Source organism: Oxyura jamaicensis, chromosome 1 (genome assembly GCF_011077185.1).
Source record: "Oxyura jamaicensis isolate SHBP4307 breed ruddy duck chromosome 1, BPBGC_Ojam_1.0, whole genome shotgun sequence".
Taxonomy (NCBI): Eukaryota; Metazoa; Chordata; class Aves; order Anseriformes; family Anatidae; genus Oxyura; species Oxyura jamaicensis.
In genome coordinates, this window is record NC_048893.1 from 152,485,602 (window position 1) to 152,504,854 (window position 19,253).

Here is a 19,253-nt window from a genome sequence, read left to right on the forward strand (position 1 = left end):
TAATATTCCCTAAATCAAGACTGTTTTACCCATGATAGTAGTTAGTGTGTGATCTTCTTGTTCTTGTCTCAAAAGACATGAGCTTTTCCATTGTATTTTTTTCCTCTGTCTTGCTGAGGAGATGGAGAGAGAGAGCAGCTTGGTGGGCACATGGTGACAAGCAAAGGTTAACTCACCACACAAGGTTACAAAGTAGGTTAAAGTTTAATCTTATCTTTATCCTAATTAGGGGTTCCAAATAATGTAAAACAAATGCCAGATGTTTAAGGATGAATTTTTATACTCTTACATGCTAGTGAAATACATCTTGCTCTGACACTTTTTACCTTGGATGATGCTGCTTAATATGAAAAAAATCTTAGAAGTGTCTCAGCTGAGTCTGTAAATGTGTGCAAATAATTTTTCTAAAATACACAAAATTATGAGGGATATTTTCATTAATTGTTGCTTGTTTTTTTTTTTTTTTTTTTTTTTTTTATGTACTTCTAATACTTTCCAACATAATAAACTCAATACCCTATGGTTTAATAAGAATGAATGCAATCACAAGAGGAAAAAAAAAAAAAAAAAAAAAAAAAAAGGACTATCTTTTATTAATTAAAGAAAGCTAAAAAGGTCAGAACATGACAGGAAAAAATCTTTAAGTATGTAACAGGAACAAGAAACTGATGTATTTTTGTGGCTTTTTCTATTGGTTTGAATGCTTTTCTTGTCACTGAATCTCTGATGAACTGTGAGAATATGATTGACTGCAGAAGAGATGACCCAGTGCTCTAATAGGTCCTGTGTAAAAATCTTATATTCAGTTCTAGCATCTACTGGAATGAGAAAACTCCAAAAGGAAATCTGAGGAAAGAAAATGTATTGCAATACAAAAACAAAACAAAACAAACAAACAAAAAAATCCTTTTAGACTAAAGCATGTTTTTTGTTTGTTTTTTGTTTTTGTTTTTAAACTAGTGAAAGGGAACTCATAACACCAAGAATTTGATAGAAATGTAAGTTCTTTGACACAAGAAATAATGTCTGGTTATACTTATACTGTCATTTCAAAAATCTAATTTTGAAGAATGATAATTTCCTTCCTATATTAGAGAACATTACAGTTTCTAATAATTAAATGCAGGCATAATCCCCGAAACATGAAATGTATATATTCCCTTCTGAAATGCGTAGCATTAATTGTAACAATCTTAACATTTGTATAAATATTTTTGAATATATCCTGTAACAATTCATTGCATGATCTAGCTAGAGACTGAGGTATGTATTAATAAGAACTCAAAAAATAATAATAAAAAGATTTTTATAATTCATTTTCTATGATTTTGCATAGAAAATTTTCTCCCATTATCCTTTTTCTTAAGACAGTAACATCTACTTTTAATTGCCAACTTATTTATAGAGTTTAAAGCTACACAACAGGGTTTAAAGTGTTTGCCAGATGCTAGCATAAGTGATAAATTACTTCTACTTTCTAAATTTTTTTTTTTTTTTTTTTTTTTTTTTCAGCTCTGGGAGGAACTGGAGTTTCTGTTTCATTGGGTGTTAGAGCACCCTTCTGTGTAATTTCAGCCTGTCACCATCAGAGAACCATAAGGCTCCAAAAATATTGCTGTATGACTTGGTTTTCTAATATAATAAAGATCCTGTGCTTGTAAAAGAAATAGAAATATACATATTAGAGTAAAGGCCTGATAGCACTTGCAGGAACCAGCAATGTAGTAACAGTGGTAGTGCCAATGAAAATATAAATGGCAAGTACTAAGCATTAGGACAAGCCAAAATGTATCGAGTTTATGTGGCAAGGTTTCAGTAGCAGGGGGCTGCAGGGGTGGCCTCTCTGAGAAGAGCTCAGAAGCTGCCCCAAGTTAGGTAAGGGCCAGTTTCAGCCAGCTGCAAAGGGACCTACCGCTAGCCAGAGCTGAGCCAATAAACAACGTTGGCAGTGCCTCTGTGAGAGCAGAATTTTAAAAGGGAAAAAACTGCCTTGCAACATTAGCTGGGAGACTGAAGAGTGAGAAACAGCCCTGCAGACACCAAGGTCAGTGCAGAAGGAGAGCAGGAAGTGCTAGAGGCACAGAGCAGAAGTTCCCATGAGGCCTGTGGAGAGGCCCCTGGTGGAGCAGGCTGTCCCCCTGCAGCCCATGGGTCCCACATGGAGCAGATCTCCACACTGCAGCCTGTGGAGGAGCCCCTGATGGAGCAGGTGGATGTGGCCTGGAGGAGGCTACAGCCCATGGAGAGCCCCCACAGGAGCAGGCCCCGGGCCATAGCTGCAGCCCATGGAGAGGAGCCCACGCAGGAGCAGGGCGTCTGGGGTAAGCTCTCACCCATGGGGTCCCATGCTGGAGCAGTTTGCTCCTGTTGGATGGACTCCACGGTACAGAGCTATGCGGGAGCATTTTTTGAAGAGCTGCTGCGTGTGAGAAGCCCCCCATGATCAGTTTGGGAAGGATGACATCCCATGGGAAGGACCATATGTTGGAGCAGGGGCAAAGAGTGACCATAAAAGAACAGCAGAGACAAAGCGTTAGGGACTGACCACAGCCCTCATTCTCCCAGTTCTCCTGCACTGCTCGGAGGGAAGGAGGTGGAAGAGGGGGGATGGCAGGTAGGTGTTTTTAGTCTGTTTCTTGGTTTGTTTGTTTCTCACTGCTCTAGCTTGTTAATAATAGCTAATAAATTTTATTAATCTCCCTATGCTGAGTCTGTTTTGCCCTTGATGATAATCGTTGACTGACCTCCCTGTCTTTACCTGAACTCTTGAGCCCCTTCCATCATATTTTCTCCCCCTTTTGCTTTGAGGAGGGGGAGTGAGAGAGTGGTTGTGGTGGAGCTCAGCTGCCCAGCTGGGTGAAACCACCACAAAAAGGAAGTAACTCAGTGCTCTGCAATTGCTTTAAGAGCATCCCTATATATAGTTTGGGGTTTGGCTAAAACAATGGAAATAGTTCCCACCAGAGGTCAATTTTTACTATTTATTTTCATAATATCTATTTATTTATTTATTTCTTCTCCTTGGAAGGAAAAAAAAAAATCATCTCTTCTAGCCTTAACTTTTCCTCTTTCATGCAACTCTGATATGTCAAGGGTCAGGAATGGGTTCTGCTATTGCACTAGTGTAATTTTTCCTTTGCCCATACTTTCTCTGTAACCTTTAAATCCAGGTCAAACCAAATAACAGCCTTACCGATAATTGAAACCAGTGCTGATGATGGCTAAGATGCATGGTTTTAAAGTGAGATCACAGACTTAGTCCAGAAGACTAAGAAGAAATAAAAAGAAGAAATAACATTCAAATTAAAAACAAGTACATATTTTAAGTCCTGTTACTGAAAACAAACAAAAACACTAACTAATAAACAAACAACAACAAATGGCTTTGAATTAAGTTCTAACTTATGAAATATATGAATCAACAGCTTTATCAGCCAACACTGAAAATGTCTGATATGGGGTAAAAAAATTTTGCCCCTCTCATCTGATGACTAGAAAAATAGGTATTACAACGACAAGGAAGTCACAGTTATCACTTTAAAGCTACCACAGTTTCTTGGTGATAGCCTCAAAACTGTATCAAACAGAGGTTTGCCATTCAAATTTTACTCTTCTTTCTTTTCAGTATTAAATTCAGACCAAAATTATTTAGACCAAAATAAAACTGTATTACTAACGCCTTCGACTATCAGTTTCAAAATAAGGGGGTAATAATAGGAAAATATGCTTAGTTTTACCCATAGTAAAGCTGTGTCTGTTCAACAGATAATTTCTTGTGGACATATAGAGCAATTGACACAACTGACCTCTTCCAGAACTGTCACCGTTTGCAATGTAAATATGCACGAGATCTACATTTTTAAGCTGATAAAAGACAAATTCAACACATTTGAAATGTAAGGCTCAAAGGTAAGTGCTGAATCAATGGAAAGGCAAAGATCATCACAAAGCGCAATGAGAACAGAAGTAGCCTGGAATTTGTTCAAGGACAAACTTTTAGATAAAATGAGGAACAGTACACTGTCAGTATCTTATTGTAAAAAGTCATAAAGAAAAAAAAGTTCCCCTCTAATTTTATACATTCACTAAATATTCTCTCCGTTACTCAAAATCATGTTAGCAAAGAGGCTAAACACATGAACATGAAATCATCACAACAATGACAGCAAATAATAAAAGTACTGTAAACAGAGAAATAAACTATATTAACCTCATTATAACTGGGTCCTGCTAAACTTTACATATTTTGTCAATGCTTTTTGTAAGTCTCATCTGAGTAGAATCTTAGTGACATACCAAATGGAAAGTGCAGGATGAGTGTACTTTTAAAAATTTTTTATTTTTTTATTTTTTATTTTTTATTAGTTTGCCTTTACTAATACAGAAGCTGCTACTGGGAAAATAAAGCTTCAGTCATGTTGCTATAAACAGCATTTAGCAAACCAAACACAGTCACTGTCTGAAAAGCACATGAAAAATATGCACAGGTGAAGAATAAGGACAGTGGGAAAAATAGCAGTCCAAACAAACAAACAAAAAAGGAAAATGTTTTCAGGTTTTCTGCATCTTTGTCTTTGTTTTCCTCTATCTGTGAAACAAAACAGGACAGGTGATGGGAGAAATGGAGACAAGAATATGATGAGTTACTAGAGAAAAGATGGGAAAAAAAAAAAAAAAAGAACAAGAACAAGTAAAGGAAATTAGTGAGAGAAAGGAAGACAGGAGGAGAACCACAAAGCGGGAAAAGGGGACAGTGCAAATCTTTTCCTCTAGCTTTCATTCATTCTATACCTGCTATGTTGAAACTGAATTCTAAATCAGAAAATGCAACAAACAACTAGCTGTGAGAGAATGATCAAAGGTGATGTGCAAGTTTTGCGCTGGCAAGGATGGTGAAGATACGAGTAAAAAAAAAGCAATTAGCTTGGGATCCATAAGAATATGGAACCCAGAAGCCACTGACCTATTTTTTTATTAGCCAATTCATTAGTCCAATTATTGAATGAAAACCAAGTTTTTTTCCTGCAGTACTTGTGATGTACATGATTACATAACTTTCCTGAATCCAGGTCTGCAGGATGGTACATGTTTCTGCTCTCTAAATTTCTATCAGACTGAATGAAGCTCAAATTCAATGTGAGATTTGGCAGAAACCACACAATTAACAACATATCTATCAATGTGTTTATGATAATTCTGCATGTGAAACTCCATACGTTTTACACTTCATATTAGCAATTTAACCTTGTTTTAAGAAATCTGATTTTAATTTTAAAAATATGATATTTCCAGATCCAGAATGTGGAAAAATTTAGGAGAATCCAGGAAAAAAAAAAAAAAAAAAAAAAAAGTGAGTTCTAGCGTTCTAGCTCCTATGGCTTAGTATGAGAGTTCATATAGGAAGATAAAATCTGAACATGTGATAGCAGTTAATAGGTAATGTATGTAAAAATGCGTGTGTTTATATCCAAAGTGGAGAAGACAAAAAAACGTATCATTCTTCAAGTAAAGCAAGAAACATTTAGGCTGGACTTTAAGAATTTTTTTTCTATCAGAAGGACTTTGAAATACTAGATTTCTGAGCTAAGTTGTGGAGACTCAAGATTGGCAGCTTTTAAGAACAAATTTAACAAAATCTGCCAGGAATGATTTTGCTAGAGTTGATGAATATTAACTTTATGAGGTGGAAGTATACCCTTCCAACTGCTGTAACTCTGACTGTAGCTCATTATTTCACTAAGAAGTAGATTGCACATGTCTATTAAGCACTGGAAAAAGAAAAAAAAAAAAAAGGAAGAAAAAAAATATACTCAACACTGCCTGAAAGACATTAATGCTTAAATACTGCTAGACATTCAGCTTTCATGTAAGAGAATGAATGTGTTTACCTGGGGATAATCTATTTATCTCATTTACACTGAAAAGTCAGACTCTGGAAAAAAAAAAAAAAAATGTTACTACTTGTAAAAAGGCAGACCCTCCAACAAAATTTATGGAATTAAAGTTATAACTGTAGTACAAAGAGGAAATTGAAGTATGTTTGTGGAGTAGTGGGGTGCCAAGACTGTGCCTGTGTGCATACCCAGCACACGCCGTGTTTATTTTCCTGAATGGTCCAGTAGTCATCAGCATGAAGGAGACAAAATGACTTCAGACAAAATTGACTGAGAAGCTATATTCTCCCAAACAATTCATTTGACTCATTGTCACAGGCACTCTTCAAGTAGTGATTTCAGACAGTCCTGACATCATATTCTTCCCCCATCTAGGGCCTCTAGGTCTGGGCCTAGACCAACTGACATGAATGACATCTGTACTAACTGTACTATGTTACATAAATAAGCAACCTGTGTAGGAAAGTCAGGCAGTCACAGTAACTAATCCCAGTTTCCTGCAGATGCAGAAATGCTCATTTAGGACAGACTTTTTGTCGGTAGCTGATATAATTAGAACATGATTTTCTGTAGTTTAAGATATTCAATATAAGTGAATCCTGGAGCAATCATGTAGGACATCTGACCATCTAGATTATAAGAAAACAGTCTGGGGGAGTATCATTCAATAAGCTAAAAGCATGGTTACAGATATTCTTGCAATGCTATCACATCCAGACAGCACACTCTTGTCCTGTTCAAGAGTATAAATATAGAGCATTATCCTCTGTAAAAAATCACAATGAATTAATTTTCAGCAAATGTTCTATCAATGAGTGTCTGTGCAACTAACCTATTAATCTAAGATTTGCAGATTTTTTTAAAAATTAGTTTAAACTCTTCTACCAACATTGTAACAAGATTCCTTCTCCAAAGAACTTTCACTTGTGAGCAATATCAAAAATAAAATAAAATAAAATAAATAAAATAAAACAAAATAAAATACTGTTTTAGCAGTGCTCTAGAAGACATATTTGGTTGTCTTTAAATATATTCTCAATAACAAAAATAAAAATCACAGATACTTTTGGACAGTATAGCCTGCTTTTTTAAAAGAAAATCTTTCATCTCAAAGCTTCAGCTTGTTCCCTAAATTATTTAATTTATTGTGCTTTCCATGACTTATTATTGAAAGTCTTCCCCTACTTAAGTAGGGGCAAATATAAAATTTGTCAATGGCATCTTCTGATACTTTGGTTACAGAGCGGAGATGAACAATACTGGTCTGACAACAAATACTCTCACAGAATCGTGCCAAAAGAAATTGTGAGTTTGACAAAAAGTTTGGAATGTTGTAATTTTATTACCAAAAGACAAAAGTAAATTTGTTTAGTCTGCAGAATGAACCTATAAACAAATCCATATCCTGATACAGTAAAAACTTTCATAAATAATCAGCTCTGATGACCATATTCTTCTAGGATCAAAAAGAAATTTATGTATACCATAAGGAAATTAAGGTAGACTACATCCCACTAAAAATTCTACTGAATACCTACAGAAACGAAAAACCACTTTTTAATGTTTAATTTATTTTAATATTTTATTTTATTTTATTTATTTATTTTTATTATTATTATTATTCCTGTGCATAAGCTCTTTATTTTTTCATTGCATCCCTTCACACTTCTGTACATATATGTGTGTGTGTGACATACAGCAATACTCATTCAAGCAGTAAATAAAGAAATAATACAAGGGAATGGAAGCAACATGTTATCTGCCACTCACCATATCCTTTCATTACTTTCTCATGCTTTTTATTTGTGTCACTTATGTAAACCACAAGCCCTTGTCAGTGTCACTGTCTTATGTGCTTGCATTTTGTTTAAAAGTGCAGCTGGATTTGTGTGATACCAGGTGGGATGCAACAAATGCTCATTCCAGGTGCATACATCTCCCTCACTTGTCTGTGGTTCTGGGCCCTGGCAAGTTCTGTGGAAGAATAAATGCACATAAAATCTCAGGGCCCCAAGGGCAACACACAGACTCTCTGTCCCTGACAAACCTCATCTAGGACCCTTTGCCCAGGGTCTAGGGACCCTATTTTGTCTCTTCTGGACCCCATTGCTATCACCTCCAGATGTGTCACTTCCAGATGGTCCCCAGCTGGAGGGGGTCTGGCCCATCTAAACCTGTAAGTGTCAGAAGCTGTTGGTGGCTCTGTTACGGGCCCACCACACTCAGACTCTGGAGGACAATGCTCACCAGGGGGGCCCTGGCCAACCCTATGGTCCCTGCTCCCAGACCACAAGGGCGTTTCTGTCCAGTGCAGCGTTTTGCCTTATAGCACAAAACCTACTTGTAAGAAGTAGCTCCTTCTCATAGACATACACTGGTCCTCAGGGAAAGTTCAGGCTGGAACATTGCTTTGACCAGTCTGACTTTGCACCCACATCACAGAGAAATGCTGGAATGGCTAGAAAGCAAAGGGTTCCCTCACCTAGGTGCCATCTCCAACACCCAGCCATTGCATACACACATAGGATGTCCAAGACATTCTAAGGGGAAAAAGACACACACCTGTGTATATTATGCACTACCATGGCACTTGGAGACATTGGGATTGCCTATCCATGTGCTATGGAAAGCCATATCCAACCTCACCTGGGACTATGCTGCTAGACTGTGTAGGATGGATACCAGCTTTTGCAGTGTCCCACCAAAAGCTGGTTGTATGCTTTCCTTGTGAAAGCTGCAGAAGAAATTAATGAGCTACAATTTAAAATACCATGGATTAGGTGGTTAACTGATTCTCAAATTTGTGCTTATGGAATCACCCCTCATTGTGCATCTTAATCCTATTAAGAGTAGCATGCTTGTAGCATGCTTTTACTGTAAACATTTGCTCCCTTAAAGTAGGGTTTGCTGATTGATTTATAGATTTAGTAAAAAGAAAAATACATATTTTTTTAAAAGGAAATAAAAGTAAACGTTTGCTTTTACAATATGTGTCTGTATGTATATATGTCTATTATGACAACTCTTATTTTGACTTAGACAATGTTGGAGGAAATCTTGAGTTCTTAGGGTCATCTGACGACACCACTTGTTAGTATGTATTATCTTCAACATGTTAACAGTACTAGTTCATATATTTATATTTACATTTTTATTTCTTATTTAAGCTGCTAAATAGTAAAAATTTAGATTCTCCACTTCTAAAATTAGAAGAAAATATTACTTCCAATTACTTAAAATAACATGCTAATATAATGTGTTGGGGCTTTTGTACATGTAGCTAACTGTTAAAATACAACTACTGCTGCATTTTAATTTTTTTGATTACTTAACCCTTCTAGGGAGTAGTAAGTCTTATTCTTACATAAAATATTTGCATGCTTAACTTTGAGCACAAGTAACCTCATAAAAACTAATGTGCTACACATATGTTTAAAATTAATCATGACAATAAATCTTTGGAGACTCAAGGCCTTTAAATTATATGTACCAAAAGTATTATAGTAACTTTCAAGGAATTACAACAATTATTATTAAATAAATGCAGCAACACCAAATTGCAAAACACTTCTTTATACATTATTGAGCAATACCTTTGGATATTTACCTTTTTTCATTAAATATCCAAACCGTAGACCAAATTAATGAAGCTTGTCATTTATAAAAGAACATTAATTAAGACACATGTGTTAGAAGGAAGAAGAAAGAGGGGTATATCACTCAGAAAGTCATAACTTTAAAGTAAATTCTAAGCACAGTTTTATTCAGAATTTTAGGGGTGGATTTAAAAGTGTGTTATAATCATGAAGTGCAACTTATGAGAAATTTAACATTTAAGAAGGTGATCCAGACTTCATCACCTTACATTTTGTTTGAGTTTTTGCAGGTGCCTAAATTCCTGCAGTGTCAAATTATTTACATAGCTTGCACAAAGGAGCCACTAGATAAAATTCATAAACAGATGCAAAGAATGTGTCACAGCACAAGACCTTTTCCTGCCCCTGTTATGCCTACAAGACCCGTCTACGATGTTATGTTTATGCTTTCCTACTTTTATCCCTGGTTCAGACATTCTTGTATTTCTTGGCTGCAATATGGCCCAACTTCAATCTCAGCTATGCATCTGTCTCAGGCTGTATTCCAGCTGGAAAAGTAAGAATTGCAAGTGCTTGAGCTGAGTAAAGCATTGGACCCAGACCTTTTAATCCCTCAGCAAGAGTGATAATATGAAAGGTGAGAAGTGGAAGCAGTTTGCCGTTTGAACAGTGTCCCCCTCCTCTATGGCCGTATACTGAATGTAGAGAGTCAGCTATCAGTATCTGAAAGAATGATCTGAAGTATATCAGTATGGATCAAATTGAGTTAAGATGACAGCTGCCCAAACTTGTAAATACAAGCTAGCTGTAGTTTGAAAACCCTGTAGCTGGACTCTTGCAGATGATAGCCACAATAGTGACCTGTTAAGGTCAGCCTGACTGATCTTTGTGCAGGTACAGACTTGGAGTAATGTTATGTATCTATTTTTAGACTCAATGCATCTTCTGTCCGGCTTCTTCAATGTGTAGGTGGAAACCATGTGTCATGCTTCTGCCTTCCTGTACTACCATGTCATTATGCTCCTGAGTTAGTTAGTATGCGTATGTGTCTTCCTGGACAAGGATTTTAGGAAACTTACCTGTTTTTGTGGGTTTAAATATATAATGCTAAACATTACATAAGTATATAATTTTGCTATACATAAATCCTTGGGACCTCAATTCTTTAATACTTAACAAAAGGCATTTTCTCTGATCAGCTGGGAATTACTGATTTTTGCTGAAACCATATGCACAAAACTGACCAAGTTTTCACTTTGTACATTGTAAAATCTTCTAACTAAATGTATTTGGCTTATGTGTCAAGGTTTTAGTACTGGAGGAAAGGGGGGGAGGGGGGAGCTGCAGGGGTTTTCTCTGTGAGAGGAGTCCAGAAGCTGTTACATATTAGATAAAAGCCAGTTCCAGACAGCTTCAAAAGCTACCTGCTGGTAACCAAAGCTGAGGCACTGGGTGATAATGGTTGTGCCTCTGTGAGAGCATATTTAAGAAAGGAAAAAAATAGCTGAGCAACAGCATGTGCACAGAGAGGGGAGTGAGTAGCTGGGAGAGAAAAAAAAAAAACAAAAAACAAAAACTGCAGGCATCAAGGTCAGTGAATAGCCAGGAGGAGGATGTCCTCCAGGTGCTGGAGCAGAAGTTCCCCCCTGATGGCCTGTGGAGAGGCCCATGGTGGAGCAGGCTGTCCCCCTGTAGCCCCATGGGTCCCACACGGAGCAGATCTCCACGCTGCAGCCCGTGGAGGAGCCCCCGATGGAGCAGGTGGATGTGGCCTGGAGGAGGCTGCGGCCCATGAAGAGCCCCTGCAGGAGCAGGCCCTGGGCCGGAGCTGCAGCCCATAGAGAGCCCACGCAGGAGCAGGGGGTCTGAGGGGAGCTGCTGCCTGTGGGGGACCCGTGCTGGAGCAGTTTGCTCCTGGGGGATGGACTCCATGTTGGACCCATATTGGAGCAGTTAATGAAGAACTACAGATTCTGGGGAGTCCATCTAGGATCAGTACAGCCCATGTAGTATCAGCCCATGTAGGTTCAGGAAGAACTGCATCCCATGAGAGAGACTCCAAACTGGAGAAGGGGAAGAGAGTGACCATAAAGGAGCTGCGGAGACAAAGAGGGACTGACTGCAGCTCCCATTCCCCTGCACTGGTTAGAAGGAGGAATTAGAATAGGATAGATGTAGGGGAAAAGGTGCTTTTCATTTTCTTTGAGTTCCTTATTGCTCTAGTCTGTTAGTAATAGACAATAAATTACATTAATCTCCCTATGCTGAGTCTGTTTTGCTCATGACATTAATTGGTGAGTGTTCTCGCTATCTGTATCTCAGCCTGTGAGCTTTTTTTCATCATAGTTTCTCACCCTGAGTTTTTGGGGAGGAAGAGTGAGAGAGCAATGTGGTGGAGCTTAGCTAAGTAATCAATATGAAACCACCACACTAAACAACCCTAGAGAAAACAATCTAGACAGCCTGCTGATCAAAATTAGAGAGAGGAACAAGTCTTGAATTTTTAAAGGACTTCCACTCCTGGAAAGATATTTTTTTTCCCATAAACTTGGACCACAGCAACAATAATATTAATAAAATCATAGAACCATTAAGGTTGGAAAAGACCTCCAAGATCATCTGGTCCAACCATCACCATACTACCAATGTCACCCACGAAACCATGTCCCTAAGAGTCAGGTCCAACCTTTCCTTGAACATCCCCAGGGACAGTGATGTCCCCACTTCCCTGGGCAACATGTTCCAATGCCTGACTACTTTTTCTGACAAGAAATGTCTCCTAATTTCTAACCTAAATGAGTATATCAGTATATATATCAATATATAAATTACTATGTCAATGACTGTAGCATCTTTTAAGATTACTTAAGATTATTTATAGGATGGCAAGTCTTTCCTCTGCTCTCCCACCTCCTCCTTTTATAGCAAAAGACATACTAATGCTGTACTTAATCCCAAAAATAAATCAACTGGTCAGCTTTTGCCATTAAGTAGCATGATGTTAATTCCTACAATCAAGAGATAAACAGATACATTTGGAAAATAACATTAGGAAAGTAATTTCAAATTCACAGAGTGCTATTTGTCCTTTTTGACTGTCTGGAAAATCCTGATAATGTGAAGATGTTTGCTACTGCCCTGTTAATCTGATTTTACAAAGATCTGTCTATCCTCTAATCTTGCTCTGAAGGCATTCTGCTCCTTGGCTATAAGAATGCTATTATACAGAGACCTTGTAGGTTGAAACAAAGTTCTTGTCACTTTCTTTCTAACTTTTCAGTGATTTCTGTTCATAATCATACCCACTTAATTGTGCACAAATCTAACACTAATTGATAGGAGCATTAACACTACTCATTTTGCATATAATAGAAAAATCTGATCAGTTTCTGTATTGTTGTATACATATACACATATGGAGAGCATATAAAATACCGTTCAGAGAATGATGAAAATCAAAGCAAACTACTGAGATACAAGCTCCCTCTGACAGAACAAGGAGCCAAACTTAAGACTGTCAGGTACTTCCAGCTCCTATCTTCATGACAAAAATTATTCTGGTATTCCTGGCTACTACTATATCTATTTACTTCTGGCATCTTGTGGGCAGTTCTTGCTAGATGGTCAACCCTGCAGTCACAGGTTCAAAATTTTTAGGTTACATAAATCATGGACTTGTGGTAAGCAGACATCTCCCAAGCCTAAAATGTGGTGGGTCTCCAGCTTGAGAGTTGCTAGTCAAGAATCTAACAAAGAAAGATTTCAGAGGATAAAATCTGTAGAAGTAAATGTGGTCATAATAGGGTTCAAATGTAGTAATGAAAATGGCAAAATATAAAAATAAAATGAAACATTAGGGGTTCAGCCCATAGATTTTCTAGTGAAAGCCTTCTCAGAAAATTTCCATTTAGTTCTTTTTGGTATGGAAATTATCATTCAGCTTTATACCTTCCAGTCATGGGTTATATAGCAGTTAAGTTTACATATATGTATGCAAATGTATGATATATGTATCAAGCACTTCTACCCTTCTATAACAATTTCCTATGCCCTTTAATATGACAGAACTTGTTACAGATGAAGAATTCTCAAAGTCAGTAGGAACACACACACAGGTGAATATAGGTATATGTGTTCATTCAGGAGTAAGAACAACAAATAAATCAGAACTCTGAAACAGGTCTTGCATATTTAGAAAATACAATGAGGCCCCAACTGACAAAAGGCATTGAGATGCCCAGCCCTATTTGCCCAGCATTAATCCATTCATCCATGAGTTTCAGTACTGAAATAATCACTGTCCTACATGGTTCATGATTTTGAAAAGGGCTTTATATTCCCAATAAGAGATTGCAATGCACAGGGGGATCTTTGGGTAAGCAGACATCTTCTAAGAAAGTACATTATGGCATAGAAAATAAAGAAAAATTTAAAATATTAATTGCTTATGGAACATTATAGATAAATATAACCCTGAAATTAGAATGATAAACTCAAAGAATAACTGTATTCAGTCACTAACCCATTAGATAACTATCACATGCACTGACATAAGCTGAACAACTAAACTGGCACAGTGTACAGGCTGCTCCTGGCAGAGAAAATTCAGGGCACATTCCATTTGCCTTGAAAATCTGATGCAAAACACAAACACCTCATCCACTGGCACTGCATGGGAGAGTGCACAATGGACCCTGGAACTGCTGAGACATTCTGGAAGGTCACAGTGCACAGGTGTCCTTGCCTCACATAACATAGTAGTATTGTGATTCCAGGATCTTGATCATGATCATGATTTTAATACTTGATCAAGCAGGGAGGCAGTGGAGACATATTTCCTTGATCTCTACCTGATGTTGACTACCTAATAGCTAGGTAGTTACTATCTTAACAATCAATAAATATTAACTTCAAAGCTACTGGCAATTAATAAGCTTGAAAGTAAACACCTGTCTGAGCATCTATAACTCAGACAGTGGTGATATTTGCATTTTCTTAAAAGCCCCAGTTGCTGTGTTTAAATGAGAATGTAATACTGTTATCTGCTTTCATTTATCTAATAATAATAGGGATATTAAAGATGTAGATGGTGCTTCATACTTTTATTACAGAATGACTTAAATGTAACATAAAATCTAATAATTATCTTCTGATAATCTTCTGAAAATACCTCCAACTCAAAGAACTTTTCATCATTAGATCTAAAAGCACTACATGAAAGCAACTGTGTTATCTCAGGGAAGGGAAACAGTAGCCATAGTTTCACATCTGTTTTCTTCTTTGGCTGCCCTTGAGTTTGCCCTTGCCTTTGCGTGCCTTTGAGTCCACCTCAGTTTAGAAGGTATAATTGTTTGTGACAACATGCTACAGAGTGGATCAGTATCAGGTAGATGAACTGTTTTAGTTTAAAAGTGTATCTTGAGGGAAAATATATATATACATATATATATATTCACTCATCATGCTACAGCAGAACCCCCCCAGACACATGCATACACATTTGTGGTGTTTCAGATGGAGCTGGGAAAGGATATCTAGGAATAGTGGTGGAAATAGAACTCGGTAATCTGCTGAGAAAGAAAACAGACGGTGTAAATGCCTGATGAGCTGAATGGTGAAATGTCTACCTGAAAATTATCTTGCTGAAAAGGAGCATAAATGGTTGCAGATCCTGTATCTTCACAGAATCCTTCTTTTTTCCGAATTGGCTAAAAACAACATACAAGAAACAGAGCCCTATTTTCAGAAAAGAACAATGTCAGTGATTTAGGTTAATTACTTAAATGTTAATATTTGGGTTTGATGATATTACTAGCTCTCTGTCAGAAATACCTGCCACAGGCTTCATTAGAGGAAATTAAATCAGTGACCTCCTTGTTCTGTTTTAGAAAGGAAGACAGGTCTACTTTATAATGTATTAATTTCTTTAAATTACAGACTGCAGTCAGTTATACCAGCTTGTTGTTTCTTTATAGTGCTTTTTGGAACTTCAGACAGAAATGCCATTAATTTACATGATCATTATTAGACCCTTCCCCTCTGCTTTTTTTTTTTCAGAAAGGAAGTACAGTGGGTTTTCTCTCAGAGGGTTCAACACAATGTATTCCCCCTTGGGAGATTTCTTGGTATTCAAGCGCTTTCCTGTTACTTGTGACCCAGGATATACACTAATACACAGATCCAGAATGGAAAGACATACATTTTAAGACTTCCTATTAGCACCTTGCTGCACACATGAGGGCTTCTCCAATATTTTTTAAACCACTCTGTTAGCAAATTTAAAACATCAGACCTCAACTGGCAAATCTGCTGAGTAGCCATTTAGACATGTAATGGTAGCAAGCACAAAAGCAGAGACTCCTCAATAAATAAAGAACATTAACAATAGGTGAAGAGTATAAAATGTTATTGGAGTTAATCTAAGAAAAAAGAAAAAAAGAAGAAAAAAAAATCCAATTCAGATATCAGCTGACATTCAAACTGATTCCTATTTTGTCTATAAGTTCAGCCAAGCATACCAAATCCTTCACAAACAGTAAAAGCTCACACAGTGAGAAGAATAGTATTGCTACTTGTCATCATAATAGAGGATCATTGTAGATTGATTTTCTTCCTGAAGACTTTACAAATGCATTGCAGCCAAACCTCTTTATGCCTAATGACAGGATGAACAGCTTGTAGTGAGTTACAATGTCTACAATGGGGAGAAAATTGTTAAAGTGGTACAATTTGATTATATTAAGCTAAATATCTAACACCCATTAAAATCTGTTCTGGTTCTGTTAATGAATTTTAAAATTATTTTAAAGCATTATAATAGACAGTTTTCTAGGCTCTAGAATTAAATTTTGCAACATCATCCCACAGTCTGCAAAACTTTTCTTGTTGAACTGTCATTTCCAAGATTCTGTACAACCATTAGTACACTGTTGGGTTAAGCCATATAAGTATATAGCAAATCCTTTTTCTGTTACTGTAACTTACCCTCATCTATAGAAATCAATATTTCCCTTTAGAGTGTTCTTCATAAATTATATTTGAGAAATTTATTGTATATTTATGTAACTATAAATAAGTAATAGAAAATGTTATTCCTCATTTAGTTCATAAGTAATGTAATTGTGATTTCTATAACTACCCCTCCCCCCTTCCCCAGTCATTATGAAGTGCAAACTGTACCTGCAGGGTAAGTTAAAAATATATAATACAATAATTGATATTATAGGTAAGTACAGCTAATATGTTTTAACTATCTATTTCTTCTGCTAAATGATTACGAGTTGAAGCAGTTCAAAAAAACATCATCATAGCACTGTAACTTTACTATCAGTACATCAAAAGAGTAAACTGTTCTGTTCATGCACATGTTATTCAGTGAAGCAGCTTTCAAGTAGCTCTAGAAATGTGGAGTTTGAAGACTTACATTTAAATACACAGCCAGTAACTCTGAAGTCAAAATTATTGTCAAGAAGGAACATCAAATTTCTGGTTGTTATTAGTCATAATGCCCTATCCCATTTTGGTGTCCTAAAGTTAAAAGAGTTTTATAACATCATAAATATCTCATGATTTTATTTTTTTCCCTTTTTATATAAATGGACAGTTTGATCCAATGAAGAATCCACATTACTTTGCTTCGGTCATATGGAATAATTCAACACCACGAATGAAATGGAATGGAAATTGTAGGAGAGTAAATAAATTATTTGAACGTATAAGTTTTCAATTCCATTTTTATTAGGATTATTAGTAAAAATAAACTTATTCTTTAGGCAAGTGTACAAGGATGAAATAGCCTGATCACTCAAATAAGCAGGATACATAAGAATATAGTAAACATGATCAAAGCCATGAATGTGTTAGCCGTGGATATGTTAGAAGCATCTGTTAGAAGCCAAGATTACAGTGCCTTCTGTTTTCTGTCTTAATTTTTACTACCAGTAGACACCTGCCCTCAGCTAATATTTTCTTGTTGCACCTGGAGTAGGCTTCCATAATTCTTTCCAACACTTTTAAAAAGATAGAATAGGTGACTGCAGATCTTATTCTTCAGAAAAAAAAATGCCTGCAAGAATTCTGAGAACAGTCACAGTAAAGTTAAACACTATAATTTAGGCGCTATGAATGATCTTGAAGGATCCTCTTCTCTCTCAGCTATTAAATGCACATGCACTGAACTATACCTGTACCTAGAATAACACAAATCGAATATAGAAATTATTACAAGAAATGGTATATTAATAGAAGATATAGCTCAATTCTAGTCGAGAAGTTCGTATATCCAGTATCACCCAAATTAAATTATTCAAATGTATGCACCCTTAAGGCTAATCTGTGAAAGAATCTCATATTCTGTGTTTGCAGAAGGCTACACTAGGAACATAACTTCTACAATGTACCTTAAAAGACTGTTTCCTGCCTCCTTCCTTCAGAATATTTCTGAAATTCTCATACACTTCTCCAGAAACTAATGTAGCCACTAAAGCTTTATATATATTTCTACTGTACAGTTGGTCTTTATACCTTAGTTCTGTTTTGATATGAAATTACTAGCCTGCTTGCAATGGCTTTCTATAAACTTTACAAACAATGTTAGAATAAAAGTAGATCCAGGGAAAACGTGTTAGCTCATTTCACAAGATTATTCTTATTAAAAACTACTAAAGGTGTTTCAACAAAGAAGGCTTTTACTTTCACAGTGTTTCTAAGATTTTATAAAGATCAGGTTTTCCAGCAGCAACTGACTAGCAATCCTGTATCTGGAGCACATTTTAATGCATAGAGGCTGTGAAAGCAGACTTTGTCAAGATTTTTATCAACAGATCTTTAATATGTCAGCCTATCAATTTTCTTCAGTTCCTTGGCACTATTCTGACTTCTCTCTATCCTAACTGAAGCTAACAGAGTTCAGCTGCTTTCTCACTCTTTACTTGGATTGTAATTGCACACTGCCCTCTGTGTCTTCTAATCTGTTTACTGACCGACATTATGTGTTGGCATTTTGTGGTTTTTGGATAGGGTTTGTGAAAATATTTAAATATTTGCAAATATTCCTACATCAGTGTTGCATAACCAGCTGTGTGAGGAACTATTTGCATTTACAAGGAAAAAAAAAAAAAAAAAAAAAAAAATTTTTAATTTGTAACGTTTCCATCTCTTATGTTCCACATATTCATTAAGATCATTCATCATTTCTCCCACCTCTTCTCTTTTTTTAATGGTCACAATTGATTTGACATCAAAAAAAAAAAAAAAAAAAAAAAAAAAGAAAAAGAAAAAGAAAAAAAAGCCCTTTCTTAAATATATTTATGTATATTTACATAAGTAGAAATCATCAAAATCTGTAAGTAACATGTTTCATGTGATCAGCTTCACTAGCAAAGACCAAACAGTACTTATTTGCCTTTCCACTCTCTCTCAGACCATAGCCCCTTTAAGATGGATTTCAGGGTCTGTGTGAGCCAATTCACAGTGAAGGAAAGAATGCCTAGAATAACCAGTAACAAGTATTTTATAGATCAGATGAAAATTTGGGTCCACATCCAGATACAACTTTTGGCAGCCTGAGAGGTCTCTAATATACATGCATTATGCATATACTAGGAAAAAAGTCTTTCCATCTAGACTAAAGAATTTCCAATTGATATGTACTTTTTTTTTTTTTTCTTAACCTAAAGTATTATACCTTCTCTTACCTGTAATATTTTATATTTCTTTCCCTTCCTTCCTTCCTTCCTTCCTTCCTTCCTTCCTTCCTTCCTTC

At 36.3% G+C, this 19,253-nt stretch overlaps 1 protein-coding gene across 4 annotated transcripts in view; it reads right to left on the minus strand.

Annotated features, from left to right (window-relative positions):
- GPC5 (glypican 5) overlaps positions 1-19,253 on the minus strand; it is a 783,354-nt gene that overhangs the window by 145,927 nt on the left and 618,174 nt on the right. The gene's annotated exons all lie outside the window — the stretch shown is intronic.